General features: G+C 42.3%; 1 protein-coding gene across 1 annotated transcript in view; it reads left to right on the plus strand.

The window, feature by feature from the left end:
- NIN (ninein) overlaps positions 1–25,507 on the plus strand; it is a 144,027-nt gene that overhangs the window by 2,224 nt on the left and 116,296 nt on the right. The window lies entirely within an intron of this gene.

Genomic DNA, 25,507 nt, shown 5'->3' on the forward strand with positions numbered 1-25,507 from the left:
TTCAGGACAGAAATCAGTAAAGTTGTGGGAAGGGGCGTGCCAGGCCCTGGACATGGAGAAAGGGGTTGACTACAAAGGGACATGAGGGAACATTTTAAGCTGTTGGAAATTGCCTACCTCTCAAGTGTGATGGTGACTGCATGACTGTACACATTCCCCAAAATTCACTGAATTGAAAACCTTCCAAGGTTGAATTTGACTAAACATAAATTATACCTTAAAAAGCCTGACTTGTAGAAAAGTGACCTAAGAAATGCACAGATAAACTCCATAAGTGAACACGTCCTTTCTGATGTCATAGACATGGCAAGACAAAGCTATGGGTATAAAACCGATAGTTGAACATTATTTGTGCTTCTAGTAGGAAAAAAGACCCCACTTAGAGATAGATTAATTTTACCACCTCGGATTATTCTAGAGGAACAGAATGTTCCAAAGAGCTGTCCCATATGCTGTGGTGGTAAACCACGGGTGAGAAAGCATTTGAGGAATGAAGACCTTCCAAGCAGGAAACCACTGATTTTTCCATGACTTGGAGAATGTTTTTTCTTGGAAGGAAAGTATTTATTCACTTTGAATTTTCTTCTTTTTTGTGTTTTGTGCTTAGTCGCTCAGTCGTGTCCAACTCTTTGCAGCCCCATGGATTGTAACCCACCAGTCTCCTCTGTCCATGGGGATTCTCCAGACAAGAATACGAATGGGTTGCCATGCCCTCCTCCAGGGGATCTTCCCAACCCAGAGATCAAGCCCACATCTTTCACATCTTCTTCTTTTATTGAGATATAATTAACATATGACATTAAATCAGTTTCAGGTGTACAATATGATTCCATATTTTTATATATTTTGAAATGATCACCACATTAAATCTCATTAATATCTATCACCACAGTTATCATTTTTTTTCCTGTGATGAGAACCCTTTTAAGATCTACTCTCTTAACAATTTTAAAATATACAATACAGTATAATTAACTGTAACCACTAAGCTGTATATTACATCCACAGGATTTGTTTTATAACTAGAAGATTGTTTTGTGTCTTTTGACCCTTTCACCCATTCATCCATCCTCATTCCCACCTCTGGCATAAGCAACCAGTCTGTTCTCTGTATGTATGAATTTAGCTTTTGTTTATTTTTAGATTCCACATATAAGTGAGACCTTTGTCTTTTCTCTTTCTTTGACTTATTTCACTTAGCATAATACTCTCAGTGTCCATCAATGTTGTCACATACATGCAAGATTTCCTTCTTTTAATGACTAAATAATATTCTAGTGTGTGTATATATATATATATATATATATCTCATTTTCTTTATCCATTCATCCATTGATGGTCACAGCTTGTTTCTATGTCTTGACTACTGTAAAGCTACAGTGGACACTGGACACATATCTTTTTGAGTTAATATTTTGATTTTCTTCAGATAAATACCTAGAAATGGAAGTGTTGGATCATATGGTAGTTTCATTTTCAACACCAATTTACATTCCCAATGGGGCATAAGGGTTCCGTTTTCCCCACAGTTTCACTAACACTTCGTATTTGTTGTCTTTTTGGTAACAGCCATTCTAACAGCTATGAGGTGATATCTCATTGTAGTTTTAATTTGCTTTTTTCTGATGATTAGTGATGTTGAGTACCTTTTTGTGTATCTGTTAGCCATCTGCATGTCTTCTTTGGAAAAATGTCTGTTCAGATCCTCTGCCCATTCTTTTTTTAAAATAACAGCTTAATTGAGATATAATTCACATACCATAAAGTTCACCCTTTTAAAGTGTACAATTCAGTGGTTTTAGTATATTCACAGAGTTGTATATTTATCACCACTAATTTTAGAATACTTTAATTCACCCCAAGAAGAACCCCCTTACCCCTTGCTGGCTCATATGGTAATTTTACGTTTAATTTTTTAAGGAACTACTTTCCAAATTGGTTACATTGTACAATCCCACTAGCATGAGCCCTATATAAAGAACTGCCTTGCGTTTTCCCATTCTCCTCCTTTTCACCCTTTCTCAATCCCATATATAGATAGCAGGATATTAAAAAAAAAAAAAAAAACACCTCATGCTGTTGAGATCAAAATGAAACATTAAAGGGAAGTTTGAGGATAGTCCCAGAAGACAGGAAGTGAGTCAGATAACTAACTAGTTCAGATCATTTATTTTTCTATGTTGTTTAGATTTTGCATTGTCTTTACCTGTGGTGATGGTAGTGGTTTAGCCACTAAGTTGTGTCCAAGTCTTGGAACCCACCGACTGTAGCGCACCAGGCTCCTCTGTCCATGGGATTCTGCAGACAAGACTAGTGGGGCGGGGTGGGCGGGGAGTTGCCATTTCCTTCTCCAGGGGATCTTCCCGACCCAGGGAATGAGCCTGTGTCTCCTGCTTGGCAGTCAGAGTCTTCACCACTGAGCCATCAGGGAAGCCCTACCTTTGGCTATATCAGATCTAATTTAAGACGATAGCTGCAGGAGTGGATGTTGGGCTCTTCTCATGGGCTTGGATTTGAGCGTGTTAATACAGGCTTCCTTTTAACAAAGGGGGTAAGTTCGTCGAATAGAGAGACTTTTGAGAGTTGGACTGGAAGTACTTGAGTGCCTGCTTTCTCCCAGAGAACTCTGCACCTTCCAAGACGTAGCCTAAGGGCTCTCCTGTTCTTGGCAAGAGATGGGACTCAGCTTTTCCTTGTATCTGTAAAAGGCCTGAGCCAGGATTAAATCCGGGGGTGGAAAGCCCCTCCTATTTCTCTGGATGCTCCTTTTCAAATTTCTCCTGACTTTCCTTAAAAGTTAGTTGTTCTGCAGGCTTCTTTCCTAGCCCTGCTTCTCTTCTTATATCAGTGTGTCCAAAGTCATGTCCAATTATTTGGGGAACTCTAGGCTACACACAGTAAAATACATTCCTTTGGCCAGGATCTCATCTCAAATAATGATTTGGATAATGTTCTTCAAAAATCTCCAAGAAGAAGGTATAGAATGCAGCTTGTCACTAAACTTACCTCCTCCACACCCTCCTCCAAACCTGATCCTCTTGCGAGATTCTCTCTCTCGAAGAACAGCATCATCACACACAAGTTTCCCAGACTACATGCTTGGAATTCACCCTTGATTATTCTGCTTCCTTTAAGCCCAGAATTTCCTCTGGATAAAATTAAGATGATTTCTTGATGTGGTATCTATTTATTTGACAAACGTTTACAGAGCATATTTTATAAAATGTCTGGCTTCGGAGGCTTACACTCTAATGTAACGAAAGGACAGGATCTACACAGATGAAAAGCTCAATACCAATCTGATATGTGTCACCAGATAAAAAACGTAATATTACAGATAATGTAGTGCTGCAGGCTCAGTGATAAACATCTCTGTAGGCTGAAGAGGTCAAACAAGGAGTTCAGGGAAGTACTATTCTGTTGCTTAGAAACAACTTTGAAGATGGGAGATAATTCTATATGGCTGTCCAAAAGAACCCTTAGAACGTTCAGACTGGAAGATATATAAGCAATCATTTGCTGATATTCTCATTTTACATAGAGGAAATGAGACTCAGTGACACCAAATGATGGATGATAAGCTGCATTCATTCGGTGTATATTGAGCACCCACTGCATACAAACACATAGCATGCACTACACTTACTCAGAAGAGTAGGACAGGGTGAGGCTAATTCTCCAAGGGCACCTGGATCTAGAAGGACACTAAACCTGTGTCAGAGCATCCCCAGGGGCAGGGCTGTGATGGCAAAGTTGTAAGCTGGGTTACTGGCCCTTCCACTAACCCTTGAAAAGAATTAAAATAGTTAATCACGGGCTAGTCATTACTGCTTTGTGAGCAGTCAGGGTGAAGGAATTTACCGCCACCTGCAGTGTCCTGTTGTCTCATTAGATATCCAGGTAGGGGATTCTGAAGCTATCTTTACCCTGTGACACAGCTGAATTCTTGGGAAGTGGAAACACTGCGGTTGATTTCAGGACAAGACACACTGGGAGGTGAGGAGAGATTCATCATCGAGGGTTTTTTTTCCTTCTACTTGAGTTATTCTTTACATGCCCCTCGAACAAGTTCAGAGTTAGAGCACTTTCCTGGTCCACATTCCAGTCATAGGGAAAACAGAGACATGGGGCTTTTACTCCAGAGGAAGTCTTCCAGGAAAAGCTAACCGATCAGGCAAGAATGTATAAAAATATCTTCTTGCAAATGAAGGCCCGTGCATGGAGAAATTATTGAAGACAGGAAATAAGTCACAGCTGTAGAAAAAATAAACAGGAACTGATTTTTCAGTCCCAGGAGACTAAAGGTTTCCAATTCTGGGCTTTCTGGATGCCTGATATTAGTTTGATGTCATCTGTGCCTGAGTTTGTGTGTGTATCTATTTGTCACCAAAGACGATCCTGAAAGTAGCCTCATTTCCTTAGCTCCCCTGTTCATGCCCTAAGTGTGTGCTCTCAGCACATCTTGAAATTAGTATATTTGTTCATCTTTGCCTTTAGTTTTTTAATAAGCAGGGAGAGACCCAAGGGGACCCGGACAGGAGTGCTGGCTGACTTGTGGTGCAGAGTCAAGTCGGGTAGCCTGAGGCAGGTCTTCATTATCCTCACCCGGGATGCGCAGGTGTGGAACAACCCGCCCCTAGAGAGGAGTTTTCAAATAATCATATGTAGTGTGAAATGAGATCACAGATACGAGAACTCTTCTTTTGAAGGTAAAATTTTTAACCCACAGATGCACCATATTGATCTTATTTGTTAATGAATGTATTTGATAGTATCCTTGTCTGGTTCCTAGCCATATCCAAATGAATTAATTTAAAAGATGATTATCAGCATTATGACTTACAGACTAACACTGAAATTTAATTACTAATAAATGCTAGTGTATAAACAAGTATATACACAGAGGAGGCCGTGCCGAAACTCTCTTCTACTGCAGTCTACTGAAAGGAATTAAAAATTGATGTCATCAGGGGATTCCCTCTCTTCCTTACTGTGTGTGAGACAAAGGAACATGAGAAGGTCAGGGTGGGGGTACTCTTCCCTCTCCAACCTGCCGAGAATCAAAGGGTAGGAACTCACAAAGGAGCCCGCCCAACCCAGCAATCACAAATGACTTAGCAAACACCGGATCATTAATCCAGTCATGAGTGCAAGGAGTATTGGGAGGTGACCCACTGGACAGTTTTTAAGCAGAAAGGCTATAATGTTTAACATGCAGCCTTATAGTCTTGCACCTTAGGAATTAGGAATCCTTGTGTTTGACATGACTTTGTCCAGTGTGGAACAAGATGTCACGCACACAGGCTCTATGTATCCCCAGCACCTAGCATAACACCTGGCACAAAGCAGGTGCTCATACGTAGATGAATGAGTAATTGAATAATTGCAGAACTTGAATCTATCTGTATTGCAATCAGTCCAGTGCCACGCAATAACAATCTTTTCATCTCATGCATTCTCTGCAACCCCCTCTGGCATCCTCTGATTCACATGGATAAAATTCTGAACTGCATGATGATAGAAAGGAAGAATCCAGAACTGGAAGCTCTACTGTGAAAGCCATCACAGGGTCCACTGCTTGTTCTCACCTTCCCCACCGAGAGCCAACATCCTGGCTCTGTGTAGTCATCATGCCCGACTCTACCTTTGACCCATCTGAGGAGTTGACAGGTATTCCTTCTCTTGTGAGACCCCACTCAACATTCATCAAATGCCAACTGTACATATTACACCCTGCTATGTACAGTGGGGGAGAGTGTAAATATAAGATAAGGCCTATGATCTCAAAACTAATATTATAGTTAGGGAGACTCTGCATCATTCTTCATTTATTCTACAGACATTTGAGCATATGTTCTTTTTTTTTAATTGGAGTATAATTGCTTTACAATGTTGTGTTAGTTTCTGCTGTACAACAAAGTGAATCAACCATATGTGTGTGTGTGTGTGTGTGTGTATCCCCTCCCTTTTGGACCTCCTTCTTACCACCCCACCCCCAATCCCTTATATCTAGGTCATATAGAGCACTGAGCTGAGCTCCCTGTGCTACACCACAGGTCCCCATTAGGTATCTGTTTTATACATGGTAGTGTAGTTATGTCAAATCTAATCTCCCAATTCATCCCACCCTCCCCTTCCCCGACCCGTGTCTATGCATCCATTCTCCACATCTGTGTCTCTATTCTTGCCCTGGAACTAGGTTCATCTGTACTATTTCTCTAGATACATTCTTGGTGCTGTTGAAAGTGCTGGGATTCAGTGTTGAGAAGACAAATATCTTCCCTTCTCCCATGATGCTGACATTCTAGAGGGGGAAGACAAAAAATACCAATCATACAAACAGATAAATACATGATAACAATTCAGATTAAGTGCTGTCAAATTGAAATTGGGTCATAGAGAAACTATTTTAACTGAGATCTTAATGACAAGACTTGTGAGCAGACTTCCAAGCCAGAAGGAAGCACGGGGATGATAGGGAGAGAGAGGAGACAAGGTAGGGTCGGCAGGGGCAGCTCATGCAGTTCTGTGTCCCTTGCTATTCAAAATGCAGTCCCTATGGACCAGTAGCATCCGCATCACCGGGGAGTCTGTTTAAAACGACCCCCAACTGCAATTTCTCTTCTTATACAATCAAAGGACTATCAAATTTCAGATGGTACACATCTGCCTCCAATAAAGATCACTTCTCCATATCTCCCTTGCAGATAGTTGTGGCTATGTGACATAAAGGGAGTGATCGATGTGACTTCTGGAAATGTCCCTAAAGGACTTGCTTTTCCTGCTCTCTGGAATACAAATTCAAAAGCTCCTTCTCCAGCAGCTATTTTGGACCATGAGATGCCTTTGAGGATGGAAGCTGCTCAAGGCCAAATAGCAACAGAGAGCCCGCATCCCTGCTCTGCAGAAGGTCTTACCAAGTTTGACTACCTATCAAACTTCTGAATATAAGAAAAAAAGAAATGGCCATTTTATTTAAGCAACTGACACTTTGGATTTTTCTGCTACTTTCAGCTGAATTCAGTCCTAACTAATTCAGACTCTGTATCATTATTTCTCTTATAGAACATAACATTTCCCCAACCTCTAAATAAAAATCAATAATCTAAGGAGATATTACTATATTCATCCTGTAGCTTAAAAAAACTTGTACTAAACCTGACCCACCCCTGCTGCTCTGTGGTCACACATACAGCAATACAAGCTGGCAGGGAGGATGGACACTGCAGAGGTCAGTGACAAAGGCAAGGGCACAAGGCTAAAGGTCAGTTTGAACTCCAGGTCCTCCTCTGCTTCCCTCCTGAGGGTGCTTAGGGAAATGGACCCCTCCAGGCTGAGCTGCTAAGTCTCAAGTCTTGGTGGCATTGCCCCCCACACCCTGAAGTGTCTAAAATTGTCAAACAATCAACAGATCGCTTGCTCTGTTGATGACTTCAACCTAGACTGATTAAACACTTCACACCAGGTCTCTATACATAGAAAGAGCCTTTTCTTTGAAAAATTGGAGGACTGACCAACTGGTATTTTTCAATGCAGTTCAGTAGGCAACTCCATCAACAGCCCCCAGAGCCACATCTGATAAGGACACAGTTGAAACAGTGTGCTTAAATGCACATGCAACCTCCAGACATTCCTTCCGGCACCCACATTCAGTCAGATACTTACCTCAGAGCTCCTTCCTTGTAGAGATTCTGTTCTCAGCTGCCTTTGCAGACATTGCTTTGGCACTTTGGCTCTTAGAGTTCAATATCTCCATATGTGCCATACAGGATAGACTTTGGTCAGAGTAATTTAAAAGGCTCAGAAACATCGAACTTGTATCTCAGTTTCTATCCCATAGTTTCAGCCTTTCCCTCTGGGGCGGTAAAGCTGATCTTGACCTTAGTTCACAGGATCAGTGACTGACAGCATTACAAAACATGATGAACATTCCATCAAGAGCTCTTTTTTTCAGTAATCCTGGCTGCACATTCAGACCACATCCCTCACAACTTTCCTTTGGGAGTAAACATGGGGTTGGGTCTAAGAGAATTTGCCCCAGTGGGTCCTATGTGGGCACTGAATTTGACCAAACTTGTTTGATTGTCTTGAAGGAAGTAAAACCTGAGTGCTCTCCCTCAGAGCTGTTCCAGGACTGAACAGTGAACAATCAATACGATCCATAAATAAGCACTCAGGAACCACAGAAGGCTGCTTCAGCAGGTGACTTTGAAAAGTGACACCAAGGCTGTCATTGCAGTATAGGAAGGTTCTGGAAGGAGTATCGGGAGTGAGTAGCCATTCCCTCCATGCATGCTAAGAAGGAGACTATTGCAACCTTTCTGCATAAGGGAGCAGCCTCTTAATCTATTCAGGATGGAAGGCATTTTCCAAATTCCACCCATGACAACGTGATATTCTTTGTGACCCTAGTTTCTATGGAGCAAGAAGCCACACAGATTACATAGATAAGCCAGAAACAGGAAGAATTGGTGCTTAATACACACCCACAAAACCAGCCCAGTTCACATCAAAATGGGGATCTAATCTCCCCACTGAAGACGAAGGTACCAGGTGAGCACAAGGAGGTTACACTGTGTTGTGTTTTTTGTTTGAGCCATGTATCAGAAATTATCTCACATCAGAGACTCTTGATGCATGCTGAATCAAGACTCACGTTGAATATAAGATTTCTGTTGAAGGCTGTAAAATAAATCTAATGCACATCAATGAATAAGTCATGTGGTTTTTCTGAAGGGGTATCATTAATAGGACTAACGTCGTTCATATAATCATAACCACTCCCTCTAAGGATTAAATGTATCACTTCAGCAAAGGCACAATGAATTGAAAAACAGAAACACTATATAATGACGTCTTCCAAAATTAAAGACTTGTTGGAAACTCACCTGGGTTTCACAGCTCTCACTCACAAACTAGAACATCGGGTTAATTCTGTACTGTTTATTGTCATGGGAGCAAAACAGACTGTTGGAGAGTTTTCACCATTTATTTGAGAGCAGAAAATTGTGTTGTGATGTTTAGATAAGACACGCGGGGGCAGCAGTGAGCTTATGAGGAGGCATAACAATGGTGACACTTCTGAACCAGAAAGTTTGACTCTAGACATTGAGATGCTGGCCAAGCTCTATTTAAAATCATTTAAACCAAACAGAAACACTTTTTTTAACTTTAAAATTAGATATTAGAAAAATTTACTCTTCCTGGTGTATATTTTCTGCTCCCCACGAGTGCTTAATGTCCTTCTGAAACATTTTAGTGTTTTCAATTGACTATGATTGTTTTCAATCCATTTAGGAGTTTGATGATCTTTTAAAGCTGAGAAACTTCCTCCTGACCAGTCCAAGTAGAAGGGTGCTGAACAAGATATCCCAATGCCAGGGGAAGGAAAGCAAGCTCTGGGCAGTGTGGAAGGTCAAGAGGCCCGCTCATGTAGAGGGCCCACCATGCCCGGTGCTGACAACATCACAGAGCAAGCCAGTGGCGAGGGCTCCTTTTTAAATAGGGGGATGCAGTGGCACACCCTCTTCCTCACCAGAGACGGGCTCATCTCATCCCTGCCTATCTGAAAACTGAAGACCACAGACCAGTTACTGGTACCTGGTTCGCTTTCATTGCTGGAAGATGTAAATAAAGGTACTACATCCAGTCCATCTTCTCATCCCAGAACGGGGTGGCAGTGAGACAGGGCTAGAAGCAAAGTTGCAGATTTCAGGAGTGTTTACTCAGGGCAGGCTGGTCCTCCGAAGGGGGTATTGGGGAGGCGGAGAGGGAGGAGAGGGTGGGAGTCTGGGCTCTTCCCCACGGTGGCCCCAGAACAGCCTGGCAAGGAGCCACCAGATCAGCCCCCCTCGCCGCACCCGACAGGAGGCCTTTGTCAGGCTGTCAGGCCGGGTTTTACTTTTAGGCTCAGCCGGGCTGCCCTCCCGCTCCCGGCTTTCCCCTAGCACAGTTGTTGCTTCTGCTTTCCAAAGCCCAAGCCAACAGCTGTTGTGTTTCCGTTGCCTTTGTTTGGCCGGGCCAAGTTGGAAGTGTGATGGTGGCTTTAAAGAGAGGGGGTGGGGAAGGTTGCAGGGACCGAGATTCCTGCTCCCTGCAGGCCCTGCACCAGCCAGCCCTCCGTCCTCCCCTCTGGGACCTCCAATCCAGGCGTTTCTCAACCAAGTGATCTCAGGCTCAGGTGAGATGGCCTCTTTTTTGAGCATCCTGAGATGCCAGGCCCACCTCACCACTCTGAATGTGGGGCGTTCCACCTACTTCTCACCTGCTGAGCATCCAACAGGAAGAACAGAACCTGGACTCTACCTCCGAAGCCTGCTGTCCCCTCGGGTCCCACACCACAGGCCCTCTCTAATAAAAAGTGTTCCTTGTATGTATTCTATTTCAAATAGTGTCTTTCTTCCACTATTGGCAGGGAAAGGTGTGTCTTTATTGCCCTATTTCCAGCCAGTGCCTCTCTCTGAACAAATCTAGACCTGCGATTCTTCTTTGAACATGATTTCAGCCATAAAGACATGTGACTGCCTGTGTCCTTAAAATCCGCCCAGAAGCAGAGGTTACCTATGGAGAGGACTGGGAGTAGATGGGTAAGGTTGTTTTGCTTTCTTACTTTATACCCTTTTGTATTCTCTAATCTTTTCCCAAGAAATGAATTCTTTTGTAGGGCTTAAAAAGAAAGGAATGAGGACAGCTCTAACTACAGTCAGGGCCATTGCCACGTTGGCCATGCCCTCAGGCAGCACTCAACACAGCAGGGTTTTCACTTCTGTTCTTAAAAATATACTTTAGTTCTTGCTCCTCCTGCTGAAGTCCTCTTTGTTAAGCCTCTGGTGTCCCTAGATACCCATTTCCTGAGAGCAGGCTGAGGGCCTCCTTCCTGCCTGCTCCGCACACCCACACACACACACACACTGTTTTTCCCTTTCTTTTTCAGAAACTCAATGCTATCAGGTCCAAGAATTGGCTGGGAAAGGGCTGGACGCAGACAGGACCACTCAGAAAAGTAGTAAGATAAACCTGTGTATTGTGCGATACTTTGAAAAGCAAATTGTCAGGAGAGTGGAAGAGAGCTGGCTCTTCTTGAACACTTTGTTCTTTGATTTGTATTCGCTCTTTAATCCATTCAGCCTCCAAATCCTTGCTGAACAGCCACCCTATGCCTGGTTCTGACCAGTTCCTGGGTTAGAAGGGAAGAAGCCACAGTGCTTTCAGGCAGGTCTAGGCATTCTCCAGCAGGACGCAGCCAAGTGGTGAGTTTTGGTGAGATGAGCAGGCGGGGGCGCCCTAGAGCCCAGGACCCAGCCCAGGGGGGCGGGTGTGTGTGTGTGGCTGGGGTTGTGTGTGTGTGTGTGCGTGTGTGTGTGCGTGTGTGTGGTGGCGGGGTGTGTGTGTGTGGGGTGTGTGTGTGTGTGTGTGTGTGTGTGTGTAAGGTTCCTGGACGGGGAGATGCCCAAGCTGAGTGTTAAAGGACCAGCTGGCAGAGCAGAGAACAGGAGAAAGGCCGTTCCTCACGAAGGAAACATGAAATAAGAAAGAGGCTGTTGAACTTTTCAGTGCACCGTGGCCCTGCCCTGAACATTCCACGTGTTTATCACCTAGTTCCCACACCCCTGTGGGCAAGTGCTCTTGCGGCTCCATTTTAAAGCTGGGGTCCCTGAGACACAGAGGGCAGAGGGATTTTTCAAAGACCTTGCAGTGTGGCGCAGGGAGAGCAAGGATTTGCGCTGAGGCGCTAGAGGCCCCCCTCTAAACCTCGGTAACCTTGGTAACTCAGGAATTGAGGGCGCGGGACTTGCCTGGCAGTCCAGTGGTTAAGACTCTGCACTTTCAATGCAAGGGGTGAGGGCTGGACCACCGGGAAATAAGATCCCACATGCTGCCCAGCGGGGCAGCCCAAAGAAAAAGAAGTGAAGAGGCACTGGAACACAGGCTTGCAGGAGCTTGCTAGCAAGATGGGCAGAAGTTTCACGATGCGGAGGACCAGACTTAGGTTCTAGACGGATCTACCTGCGCCCCTGGAAGAAGGATGGGTGAGGCCAGTCTAAGCTAGCAGTGAGGTGGCGGTTGTAGTCATCTGAAGGAGAAAGCAGAAGGTGGAGATAGGTGGAGAGGGCGGCCAAGCTGAGCTCCACTGCCGAGTTGGGCCGGGTCCACGGCGGAGCGTGGAAGGGGAGGTGTGACGTGGGGCGCCCAGCTTAGGGGACTGAGTGGAGGCTGGCTCTTCTTGAGAAGGCGGGCACGCTAGAGGAAGGGCAGGCTTAGAAGGGTAGGAGTTAGGTAAGGTGTGGGTGGGGATTCCTTGTGGACACAATTAGGTCAGTGGCAGGAGGAAGGGAAAGAGGACACTAGTGCCAGACATCATTTGGAAGCAGATGTACCTAACTGGGATGGAATTCAAAGGGTCTGTAAACTTTTATGGGAGAAACGTTTCGTCTTCATTTTTTCTGTTATTTCACCTTTTTACGTAACGTTTTATTTCACTATTTCACTCTTCTGTTACTAAAAGCATAGTCTTCGATTATTAATGTGAGAAAATTGCTATAGTAATATTAGCATTATCTATGGTTTTGTCCCCAGTAGAAGTTACTGGCTTTCTGCATCACATTTCAGTTATGCAGGTTTCTCCAAGTATCATTAAATCTATAAATACTTTTAAATCATGGTAGTTAGACCTGAGTAGTTAGGCACTGAGTCTGAGTAGTAAATGCTATATCAGTGCATTATTACATGTATTATAATATCAAAATTTTTCATATGTTTGGAAGCTGTGCTTCCAAAAATGTCCTTTGCATGAAAACACTTTTTCAGATTATTTTCTTTTATATATTATTATAATATATTGAATATAATTCCCTGTGTTATACAGTAAATCCTTGTTGTTTATCTATTTTATGTATAGTAGTTTAAATCTGTAATCCCATACTCTTACTAATTTATCCCTCCCCCCAACCTTTCCCCTTTGGTAACCATAAGTTTGTTTTCTAAATCTGTGAGTATATTTTGGCTTTGTATTTAGATTCATTTTTAATGTTTTTTAGATTCCACAAATAAGTGATATCATATAATATTTGTCTTTGTCTGATTTATTTCACTAAGTTTAATATTCTCTAGGTCTGTTCATGTTGCTGCAAATGTAAAATTTCATTCTTCTATGGCTGAATAACATTCCATATATTCTTAAACCAATTGTCTTGATGAGCACTTGGTGTTTCTATGTCTTGGCTATTGTAAATAGTGGTGCTGTGAACTATCTTCTTGAATTAGAGTGCAACTATCTTCTTGAATTAGAGTTTTCATCTTTTCTGGATATATACCCAGGAGTGAGATTGCTGGATCATATAGTAGTTATAGTTTTAATTTTTTTAAAAGAACTTCCCTACTGTTTTCCATAGTAGCTGCACCAATTTTCTTTCCCACCTTAGTGAAGGAGGGTTCCATTTTCTCCACACCCTCTCCAGCATTTATTATTTGTAGACTTTTTGATAATAGCCGTTCTGAACAGTGTGAAGTAATACCTCATTATGGTTTTGATTTGCATTTCTCTAATATTTAACACTGTTAAGCATCTTTTCATATCCCTGTTGGCCATCTGTATGTCTTCAGGGAAATGTCTGTTTAGGTTTTCTGCCCATTTTTTGATTGGGTTGTTTGTTTTTCAGTGTTAAGTTGTATGTGCTGTTTGTATATTTTGGATATTAACTCCCTGTCAGTCACATCATTTAAATTTAAAATAAAATCATTAGGGCATACCTGGTTGTCCAATGATTAAGACTTCATGCTTAATGCAGGGGGTGCGGCTTCAATTCCTGCTCAAGGAACTAAGATCCCACATGTCATGAGGCCAGAAAAAGAAAAAACAAAACTTCAATAAAATCATTGACAGTTATGTAGTACTTCTCAAGGGAAATGTTATGTGTATATTAAGTCCTTTAATCCTCATAAAAACTCCATGATGTTTGCATTATGAAATTCTTCCTTTTACAGGAAGGCAAACTGAGTCATGGAGAGGTTAGGTAGCTTGCCCAGGGTCACATATGTAGTAAGTACCAGCCCTGGGATTTGAACCCAGGCAATCTGCACAGTGTGCCTCCCAGCAGGCACCACCAATCCAGGACTCTGGAGTCCCACCTGCCGCTTTCTGACACAGTATAACTTTACTGATTTCCTATTTTCTGTTCCTTGCTACTAAAATATAGACTCCATGAGGACAGAGTTGTTTATTTGGCCCACTACTGTATCCCCAGTGCCTAAAACAGTTTTGGGCACCTAGTAGGTCTATAGTAAATATCCTGTGATCATCTTAAACTCTTTAATATTCCTCTAAACTCTTTAATCACTCCAAGAAGTGATCTATTTGTAATACTGTGAAAGAAAATGAAAATAAGAGGAAACACAAAAATGGGGGAAATTTGGCTCACATAAAATCCAGAAGGAGAAAATAAACTTTATATATTTTTAATAAGAAGTTAGAATTATTTTAAGTGTTTGTAATTCATATTATCCAGTCCTACATGTCTCAGATCTGATAGATTACACTGGGAACCATCTAAGAATGATCAAAGAACTCCAGATGGTGTTGTGTACCCAGTTGAGATTTGAAATAAAATTTGTGTTAGCACCTGACTACATAATTATGTGTTATGTGATCTTCTCCTGTAATGCTCAAGGGCCAAAGAAAACAGGTAGAGGGGTGGGTGCAAGACTGAGGATTTGTTGATTGGCTGTGCCAGCAATGTCAAAGGAATAGGGGGGTTGTGTCTAATGAGAAGAGTGTCTTAAATCCAAGAAGACTGGGGGCTACTATACAGGAAGATTGAAGACCAGTGCTTTGGTAGGACTGAGGATGAGTGGGATGATGGTGAAGGGAGAGGAGAAGTATAGGGCTGAGGTCACAGCAGGATTTCCAAGTTCAGGATTTCAGAAGTGAAGCAGTTCTAAGTGAAGACAAGGTCTTGTAACAGGATAGGAGATATTGATAGCAAATGAGTAGAGCTCTCAGATGAGTCACAGGACATGAGAAAACTTGATATTATGTGGGTTAGGCACTGATGGATACGTTTATCATCTTGGGCAATGATTTGGAGACTGCAAAACCAGCTTTAAATATCACATGATGTTTAAGTATCACCTTCTCCAACGGTTGCCTTTTGCTCAAAAATACTTTACTTACAATAATTCTAAAATAACAATCCTCCCCAAATTAACAAACTAATTCTAGCATCATTTCAGTTTAGTAGGTTCATAATGAGTTTGTGAATGTTGCTTGCTGAAGATCTGATTCTGTTCAAAAAGTTAGTTGCAGATAAATGCACACCAAAGGAGGGTCACTTTATAGCTTCAGATTAAAGTCCCTTTTGAGAAGATACTGAAGAATCCATATTTTAATTGATGTTACACACATCATAAAAGATCCTTAGTCTCCAGAAGTCCACATTCTAAGCCTACAAGACTCTCAGTAAACATGTAAATATCATGCTGAACAATAGTCAGATGGACAAAAGCACTTAGATCTCCTAGACACCCAATCCATGAAGTACTCCAGTTACAAATATAATAGGCCAATTTTCAGAGAAACAAAGTCTTTACTAAGTATTCTCTAATGGCTTTTGATAAAGATAATAGAAGCTTGAAATTGGATGTAATGTACAGTGAAGAGTGAGATTTCAGCTTCTTTCACTGTCAGGTGCAGCTGGGGATAGGATAAGAAATGCTTCGTTTTTCAAGTTTTTCATCAAATACTAAGCCTAAAACATTAAAGATATCAGAAATCCTAGATCAACTGTAGCCAGCAAGTAAATGGATTATATTCTTGCTTAGGGATATTCATAATAAGAGAAGCAACCCATGTGCTTCATTAAAGTCACCTAAAATGATAAGAAATTTTACTGAAGTTGTGCAAAGTAGAGATTGTGCAAAAGGTATTCAACCTTGCAAACTTTCTAACCAGGGAATAACTAAACAATTTCTCCTTTCCCCACTTAAGAAGGCAGAGTGCCAGGCACTTGGGTAGTGTGGGGAAGTTTGAAGTGGAGGAATCCATACTCTAGCTTTTACATGTGAAGTCATTTTTAGACATTTTGTAAAGCTAGGGAAGCAGTTTTGCCCTTCCATTTTTCTCCTACTGAATTTTCCATATCTCCAAGACAGATGGAGCACACGCAACAAAGCTAACTCAATGCAGAGGATGCAATCTGGGATATTAAAAATAAAATCTTTTCCAAATCTTCACAAGCTCCTTTAAAAACACTTCCATCCAAGTGTTAAAGAAGCTAACAGAGGTGTCTAAAAATGGAAAAAAGAAGAGGTGCTCCAAAGGGTTCTTTTTTCAAAACCAGTCAGCATTAATATTTACTTCTCAGAAAGAGCTCTTTGCACAATCAGCAGATATGACCAAATTTAGTCATATGTGGATTGAAAATGATTATATCCCAGAGGGTTCTCCATTAACAATCTTTAAAAATTTTGTACCAAATCCAGAAATAAGACAAATAGTCAAATGTGATTAATAAAGTATAATGTTAATATTTTAACAGACCTCAAATAAACATTCATTTCCATTGCATTATTCAAAAAAATCAGTAAAGAAAATCTGGTTAGGTAGATTTTGACATTGTATTCTTTACCCTTACTAGCTTTAAACCCTTTATTATAGAAACATTGTAGCTTATATTTTACATTTTCATAATATTTAAGTTTTATATTTTCATAATATTTAAAAATAGGAACCTATCAGTCGTGGCTCCTGGGTTTTTAGTTTTCTATGTAAAACTAATTTATTCTGAGCCATATATAATTTCAAATTTTCTAGTAGTAGATTATCCCCACAAAATTGTGTTCAAATATGTCTATCCCATTGCCATCATCTGAAGAATGCATCAATATTCAATTAAATGTAAATAAAATCAATTTTTCTTCTTTTCCCCACTGGGACATATAAGTAAATTGTTTGAAATGTATTACTATTGGAAATTAAATGTAAATTACTTATTTCTTAATTTATGGAGCCTCGGTGCACTGGGAACTGATCTAGGTGCTGGGGATATGGCCATGATTGAGGCAGACAAAGCCCATTCAGACTAATAGGGGAGACTGCTAACAGCCCGAGCAGCCCTATAAAACAAGCAAATGAACAGACTGTTTCAGATAGTGATGAGTGCTGTGAGTACGAGGGAAACTGCCAATGGGATGGAGGTGACTGAGAGAGTGCAAGGGCCAGGGGACAGGGTGGTCAGGAAATCAGAGAAGATGATGAATGGATCAAGAACAGGGTAACCAAAGGAGCCAGCTCTGCAAAGAACAGAGGGGAAAGCATTGCAGGTGAAGAGAGCAGCTAAGGCAGGAAGGAGCTTGGTGTGTTTGTCTGTCAAAAATGTGACCCCAGGCGGGTGGACTGAGCATGGGGGTGGTGGTGAGAGATGAGTTCCAGGTGTTAGACAGGTTGATTATGGAGTCAAGATTTGGAGTTTATTCCAAGAATGGAAAGAAACCACAGGAATTGACTGCATTTTTTAAAAGATAACTTTGTTTTCTGTGAGGCACATGGAAGGGACCAGAATGGAAGCAGGGAGATCAGGTAGACTGCCAGGAGTCTTGCAGAGACACCCCTAGGTGGCCCTTAGTAGGTGCCAGCAGTGACCACAGTGGGGATGTTAAGAAGTGGAGTATAATTTAGAGATACAGCCTAAGGGGCTTTCTGACAGTTCATTCCAGTTCCCCAAACTAAGTTATCTCTCCTGAGCTACGTTTCCAAAGCTTTTCTGAAGCAGTTTCAGATCCCAGCACCTTGTTCTCCCCTCCCTAGTCCTCTGCACATTTGTGTGCCCCTTTCGGTGCTCGGGAAAATGCCCCCTCAACTCTCTTAAATCACAGTTGATCCCAGTGGCTTCATCCAGTCATCCGTCCCAGGGCACTCGGTGCATCTCAGCTGCTATTGTGCCTGCAGGCCTCAGAAGTGACTCTCCAGACAGCCTTCCCCTGGTCCTGTCACCTTACAATTCATACCCCCCAATGGACTCCTAGAGAAATCCCCAGATGTCATTTCACACCTTTACGTAATGCTCCACATACCCAAGACTTCTGCACCCTCTGGGGATCTGCCCTTAGAATGCGACAGCAGCCCCAGCCACACTCAGCTGGTGGTTTTGTAGGCAAGCTCAATACCAGGATCTCTGCATGCCTCAGTTACCTTGCAGAGGACAGAGCTACCAGCAGCACGATCAGGTAGCTGAGGAAACCAGGATGTAGGTGTGTTTTTGCAAACTGCAAAACAACACCCTGGAATTCTCTGGCAGTCCAGTGGTTAGGATTCCGTGTTTCACTGATGAGGACATAGGTGGGATCAATCCCTGGTCAGAGAAGTCAGGTGAAACTCAGCTGGTCTCTTAACCTTGTGTTTCTCCAAGAATTGCTGCCCCTAAAAGAGTACTCCTCCCCACCCACTCTTGGTAAAGCATTATTTTTAGAACAGGACTCTGGAGCCAGATTGCCTACAGCAGAACTCAAGTGTCTTTACATTTGCGTTTACGTGACCTTGAACAAGACATTTAACCTCTCTGTGCCCCTGTTTCCTCCTCTATAGAGGAGAGATAATGATAATACCTGCTTCATAAGGTGAGGATTATGTGAGTTGCTGTGTATAAAGTGCTTTGAATGACATCTGATGTAGAGCAGTGCTACCTAAATATGAACTACTAATATCGTGGTCATCATTTTCCTGTCTCCCACTGACACATCACCTTCAGATCTTATCTGTGCTGCATAACTCCAGCTATATGATCATTGACCTATTACCGAAAGCCCCTGGGCAGATGTCTAGGTAGGGGAGGTTGTTAGGGGAGTGCATAGTGAGGTCATTATGGAAAAAAAAAAGTTGATGGGCAAAGTGATGAGGCAAGTGTCAGGGATGCTAAAGAGACACTTAATACATTGCGATTAATTTACTCTGAATAATGCATTGAAGTGAAGACATTTTTAAAGTGGTATTTAGATTAAATTACTTACCATTCTGAAGCTCACCTCACTAACCAGGAAGTGTGCGAAACGGACAGAGGGGAGCCCGTTCTTTGTGGTTACTGTTGATTTACCTGGGGTTAAAGGTCTGTATCTCAAGCTCATGCTTTAACCTCATTGTTTTTAGTCACTGCAGTACTTAGGATGTTTACCCATTTAAGTAGGCTGGGTTTAGCTGTGGTAACAACGTAACATTACATTTCAGCAGCTCAGTGACAGGGTTTATTTCATATATACACACACACACACTCTTTTAGTTGCTTTAAAAAACATTTATTTTCATTTATTTGGCTGCACTGGGCCTTGGTTGCAGCACATGGAGTCTTTGATCTTTAGTTGCTGCCTGCAGGATCTTTAGTTGCAACATGCAAACTCTTAGTTATAACAAGTGGGATCTAGTTCTCAACCAGGAGTTGAACCTGGGCCCACTGCATTGGGAGCCCAGAGTCTTAGCCACTGCACAACCAGGCAAGTCTGATAAGGTTTATTTCTTCTTTCTGCCTCAACTTGTCACAGAAGACTTACTTATTGTATCCATTGAGGAACCAGTCTGGCAGAGGCTCCCTCTCAGCGTGCTTCCCTGATCATGGGGGCAGGGGTGAAGAAGCAAGGCAAGCCACACACAGGCTTCAAGAAATGCCCAGAAATACCCACATCATGTTGCTCATATTACACTGGTCAAAGTAAGGCATATAGCCATGCCTGGGCTTGAAAGGGAGAGAGTGTACAATCTTCCTGCAGGGAGGTACCCCCCAAGTACTCAGGGACAAGCTTCCACAAGGAGTTAACTGAACATGAACAGAAAACCCATCTGAAATTAGCTGAAACAGTAAAAGGAAGGGGGGGATATTTCCTCACCCAACAAGAAGTCTGGAGGTGGGTCAAGGCCCAAGTCTGTAATCCAGCTGCGCAAGGAGGTCTTCAGGGGCCCACTTTGTTTCCATCTCCTACTTTGCTATCCCTCATCATTATCACAAATGGCTGCAGCAATATCAGCCATCACATGCCATTCCAATGACATCTGGAGAAGGATAATGATGCTTCCTTCCACTAGCCTCACATTATTGAGAAAATGTTTTCCAGAGTTCCCCTCAGCTTCTCTTGGGTCCCATTGGTCAGAATTAAATGTTATGGCCATGTCTTAGCCAGTCACTGGCAAAAAGAATTAGACCACCTCCTGGCATGAGAAAAGGACTATTTTCCCTTCGCACAAACAAGTCTGATTTATATAAGAAACATGCCACTGAACATAAGAAATCAGAAAAATGGAGTCTAGTTTCACTATGGCAAGTTCCTTTATTCAGAGTGTAAATAAAGAGGGACCACAGTGTCCCCTCGTGAAAAGCTTTCATTTGTGCTTACATAATTATCACAGTGGAATAACTAGGGGCAAATAAAGCAATCAAAACAGGCATTTAATAGGAAAGGATCATTTACCTAAGGGTCAGAGAAATAAGACACTACTTTGGATTGATATTACATCCGTCTCAAAAGAGTTGACCAAAAGAATTCACCACTCCCTTCTTTGTGATCCCCCACCATAGTCTAAACACACTTTCTTCCTCATTTCGCTCACCACACATTGTTTGCCTTTATCTGTGTACCTGTCTGTCTCCACCTGCAAGACTGTAAGCTCTTTGAAAGATACAGTCTGTTTCAACTATTTACTTTCCTGTGTGTGCTAAAAATAACAATGGATAACATCAGTTAATTGTTCACCATGTACCACAGCCCATTCAGATTCTAAATGAATTAATTCTTAAAATGCTCACAACTGTCTTATGAGGTCTGTGCTGTTATTATCGACATTTTATAGATGAAGCAGCGGAGGTTCAAAAGGTCAAGTTACTTGACCAAATGTACTCAACTATTAAGTGAGAGAGTTGGATTTCAAATGGAGGCAGCCTAGCTAGGTCATACCTCGCACATGAGCTTGACAAATGGGTGAACCTAACATACTGAACTGAATATACATTAATATACAATGCGAAGGTGAGAGAGCATAGGAGGGAAGAACAAGTGCTATTATCTTTTATTGACATGTAGAATCTGCAATCAAGCATGACAGATGTAAATTCCCTGAGGGTAGAGATCGTGTGTGTTTCCCTTGTTCAGTATGGTTTCTCTGGCTCTTAGTACAGTCCTGGCACACAGTAGGTCCCCAAATATTCCTGAAAGTGGGGGAGAGAGGAGAGGGGGACTGAGCCAGGGAGGAAGGAAGAGAGATTGAATGAATTAACACAACAAATGCCCTCCTTCCTCTATATTTTCTACTGACTCTTCCTCTTTCTTATTTCCATGGGTAACTTGGCTTCTGAAATTTACAGCCTCCTATGAAGGAGAGGGAGCCTGGTAGGCTGCAGTCCATGGGGTCGCTACTAGTCGGACACGACTGAGCGACTTCACTTTCACTTTTCACTTTCACGCGTTGGAGAAGGAAATGGCAACCCACTCCTGTGTTCTTGCTTGGAGAATCCCAGGGATGGCGGAGCCTCATGGGCTGCCGTCTATGGGGTCGCACAGAGTCGGACTTAGCAGTAGCGTGAAGGAGAGGAGGAAGTGTTGTTCCTAAGTATTCAGTTCAGTTCAGTTCAGTCGCTCAGTCGTGTCTGACTCTTTGCAACCCCATGAATCACAGCACGCCAGGCCTCCCTGTCCTAAGTATTAAATGCTCTCAGAGGAGTTTAAATGGAACATTGTTGCAGGGTACCCAGGCCTATCTGCTGCCCTAAAATTCACTTGGCTTTTGAAACAATGTATCTTATATACAGTAGACTTTTCCTCAACTGAAACATTTTTTGGAAACATTTTTAAAGAGTTTGGACTTGTGTTTTTTATTCTAATTGTGTGCTGCTTGAAATGTCAATGCAATACAGGAATGGCCGTTCCCATGTGGACAAACTGATTAATTTTTAAAAAATCAATGCAAGGCCATAAGCAAATGAGCAGCAATAATTAAGGGCCAGGAAATGGCCACTGTCAGTTAGTGGAAATATTACTCCAGCAGCACCTCCACCAGCAATGTGTCCCATTGGGTAATGGGCTGTGAATGCTCAAAGCACTATTTTTCTTCTTTCAGCACCGTTATCATAAGACTGTTTTCATAGTTCATAGAATTTCATAGTCCATAAAAACAGCCATACAAATTTGATATATCAGATCTAATTTTTAGATTGTATAGACTCCTCACTCTAGTTTTAATCAGCAAAGTAAAATCATACTGAAACTGAAGTATTGCACTTTTGTCACAAGTGAATTTCAAGTGTTCTTATTCCTAAAAGGTGTCCAAGTTTCTGTCATTGATTTTCTTGTTTTGATTCCGATCCAGAAAGCTGATTTTTAGAAGTGTCTCTTTGGTCTAACCTTGAACTAGAATTTCATGAGTCTCCGAATATGTGTTTGTTCTTTATTCTTAGATTACTTTCCGATTTCATTCAAATGTCTTTGAGTTATTAGGGTTCTTTAGTGTCTCCTTCAATTTCAGCATATCCAAAAATGAACTCATTGATTTCTTTCCCATCTGGATTTTTTTCTTGATTCTTTTACTTTGCTGATGGTACCATACCATTCTTCACCCTCTGATCCAATGCAACACTTTGACCACTTCCAATTGCTCTCATTTTCCCACCTACATCCAGTTAGTTTACAAGTCCATTCGCTTTGATCTCTGGATCCATCCTTTCCTTTCTATTACCACACCCACTGCTCTAGTCAGTCGCTTATCATCGCCTTGTGGAATATTGCGGTGATCCCCAAACTGACTTCTGTTGTTTGTCTCTTATCCCACCAACACATCCTTTACATTTCCACTCAGTTATTTTCTAAAAGAGAAGTGTATCATTTCTCCCCTGCTCAGACATCTAAGATGAACAATTTTTTAAAAGCCCAAAACTCTTTAATGACATTCAAGACTCTTCTTCATTTACTCCCAGCCTACCTTGGTGGTCTCATCACCTTTTGTACCCCACCATTACCTTCATTATCCCTGCCCATGTATGCATTTCCCCCAGATTTATTATGACCTCCCTCAATTCCATCTGGCTGGTGAAATCCAAATAACCCTTCAAGGCCTAGTTCAAATACCCCTCCTTTTATGGAAAGGCGCTCGTGCACCAGGCAAAATCAATCACTCCTTCCTGCTCTGGTAACATTTTGTTTATATCAATATATCCTTGTCCTCAGTCAGGTTCCCAGAAGATCCCCAGAGGAAAGTCTGTAGAGACAGCTTTTACTTAGGGGGTGTTCCAGAAGAGAGAGACTGGCAAGTGAATGAGGGGCGTGGGGCAGGCAAAGGGAAGAGACAGCATGTGTGAGATTGTGTGCAGGTAGGCAAGGGTCCAGGAGCAGTCGCTCAGCCTGATCTGGTGGGCCGTTAACTGAAGTCCTTCTTTAAGGCAAAAGGAACTGGGCTTTTTTATTCCCACATTGAGCACTCACTACTAGGAATTAGGCTCCCCAGCACTTGCTGCTCTCTAAATATGTACCTTGTATCCAGGGGCAGCCACTAAAGAAGAGTCATAGGTGCAGCCCAGCGGAAGTAAAACCTGTCAGCTGATGGAGGGGCACGGAAATGGAGAAAGGGATCCCTGAACATCCGGAGGAGGGCAGACAGCGTCAGCTTTGCTCCTTAGTACAGTCCGCCTTCTTTCCACCTACGCACTTCCCAGCCTCTGGATGGTGAACCGCTAAGGAAAGGCTGTTTTAGTCAGCCTTTGTCCCCACAGCCCAGAGGATATGACTTTGCACCTGGAAGGTGCTTAAATAGCGTTTGTCATTTCAAACTGAATATTCCTTTCCTAGGTCTTACGGAACATTTTGTTACTACTAATCATATAGCTGAGATTTTTTTTTTTTCCCTCCTACCTGGTTTTAGCTCAATAATAGAAGATATGACTTCTGGGGTTTCAAAACCTAAGGTTCAACTTTTCACCTTGTGCTTTTCTTCCTGGAGCAACAACTTGCTCAGCATATCTCTCCCTAAATTCCAAGACAGGCTGCCTGCTCTGCTCAGTCAAGACTGCCAACCCAAGAAACATTTTTGAAAGATCACAGTCAACATCCCTGCCAAGAGAAGAGGTTCTTGGCACGCAAAAAACCTGGTTCAATATGAGATGCCAGATGGTGATTTCAACTTCAGCTAAATTCCTGCTGGAAAAAAGTGTTTGAACTGCAGATGAGAAAAGCTTCTATGACAAATTTCTAAGTGTTAGAAGCTTCAGAGGGAAATGGCAAGTGTTGATATAGCCCCCTCCCAACCACATGCACACACACCATAGAACTACTACCTGCATCTGCTAACTAAGATTCCTACAAAGATGACTTTGCTTAAGAAGACTATCAGCCCTGATATGATTTTTTTTTTACTAATATTAAAGTATATTATCCAAATCCATTAAAAGAAAATACTGTCTGTCTATATGCAGTGTTTTTTCAAAGGATATGTCCCTTTAGCATCTGCTATGAGCTTTTTTGGTGTCTGGAGGCAATTCTTTCCTCTCCACCAGTAACTCCATTATTAAGCCAATTAATAAACAGTATGTCTCCCTTCTCTGAATGCTTTCACATTACAAAAGATGTGTGTGAAGTATAAATTGGTGGCGCTCTGCCTGGATGCCCTTGGGTCTCTGACTGGCTGCTGCAGGATGTGGAAAACCCAGCACCTCTGACTCAAGTCAGGGCTAACTCTGAGGTGCAATTTATGCTCCAGAACTTCACTCAGGATTCGGCTGAGGCTGAGGCTGGGACTTTGCCTGCAATTGTACCCTTGGCTGACTTCTGTTCTACTCTCCCTGTCTTGTTCTTCCTTTCCTCCTTAACCCTCCCCTACAGGCTTCTCCTAGAGCATTTCTTTAATAAGACTCATGCACACAAATCCTTATCTCAGGGTCTGCTTTTGGGGAACTGACCTAAAATTCTGGGCAGTAGAAAACTTCAAGGCATTTGTGCAAATAGAGGGAAGATAGTTTTTGTTTTTGTCTGGAACAAGGAATGTATGTATGCATACTTCGTTTATTAATCAAAGTCTCAGAAGGAAATAGTGGATAAACTAAAATTAGGTATTTGGAGAACAGTTAATAAAGAGACTGCTTACAAAGGGGTGAGCTGAGTGCACAGAAGCAAGGGTAGTACCTGCCTGGAAGCTGATACCAGAGGGCGCCACTACGAACCCTTGGCTTCACTGGTAGAACTGGTGACAGAGCATTGTGTAGAGATGGCTGTGCCACAGAGGCTGTGATCTTAAGGGATGCAGCCAGCCTACAGAGACCCTAGAGGTGGCAGCAGGCTGAGTAAATACCTCAACCTCATGTTCTTTCCTCCATCCAATCATTTGCCATTGACCCCATCAGCCAAACCTAATGGGATGCTAGGTGCAAAGGAGACCCTTAATACGGTACATCTCGGTTAGCTTCTTATGGAATAGAGCAAGTAGAGGAGGCAAAGAAGACATTTGGAAGGACAAACAGGCACATCTACCTACCTATTCTCTCTCTCTCTCTCT

The sequence above is a fragment of the Moschus berezovskii genome, chromosome 9, assembly GCF_049115385.1.
Source record: "Moschus berezovskii isolate FMDL1 chromosome 9, NW_MosBer_1.0, whole genome shotgun sequence".
NCBI lineage: Eukaryota > Metazoa > Chordata > Mammalia > Artiodactyla > Moschidae > Moschus > Moschus berezovskii.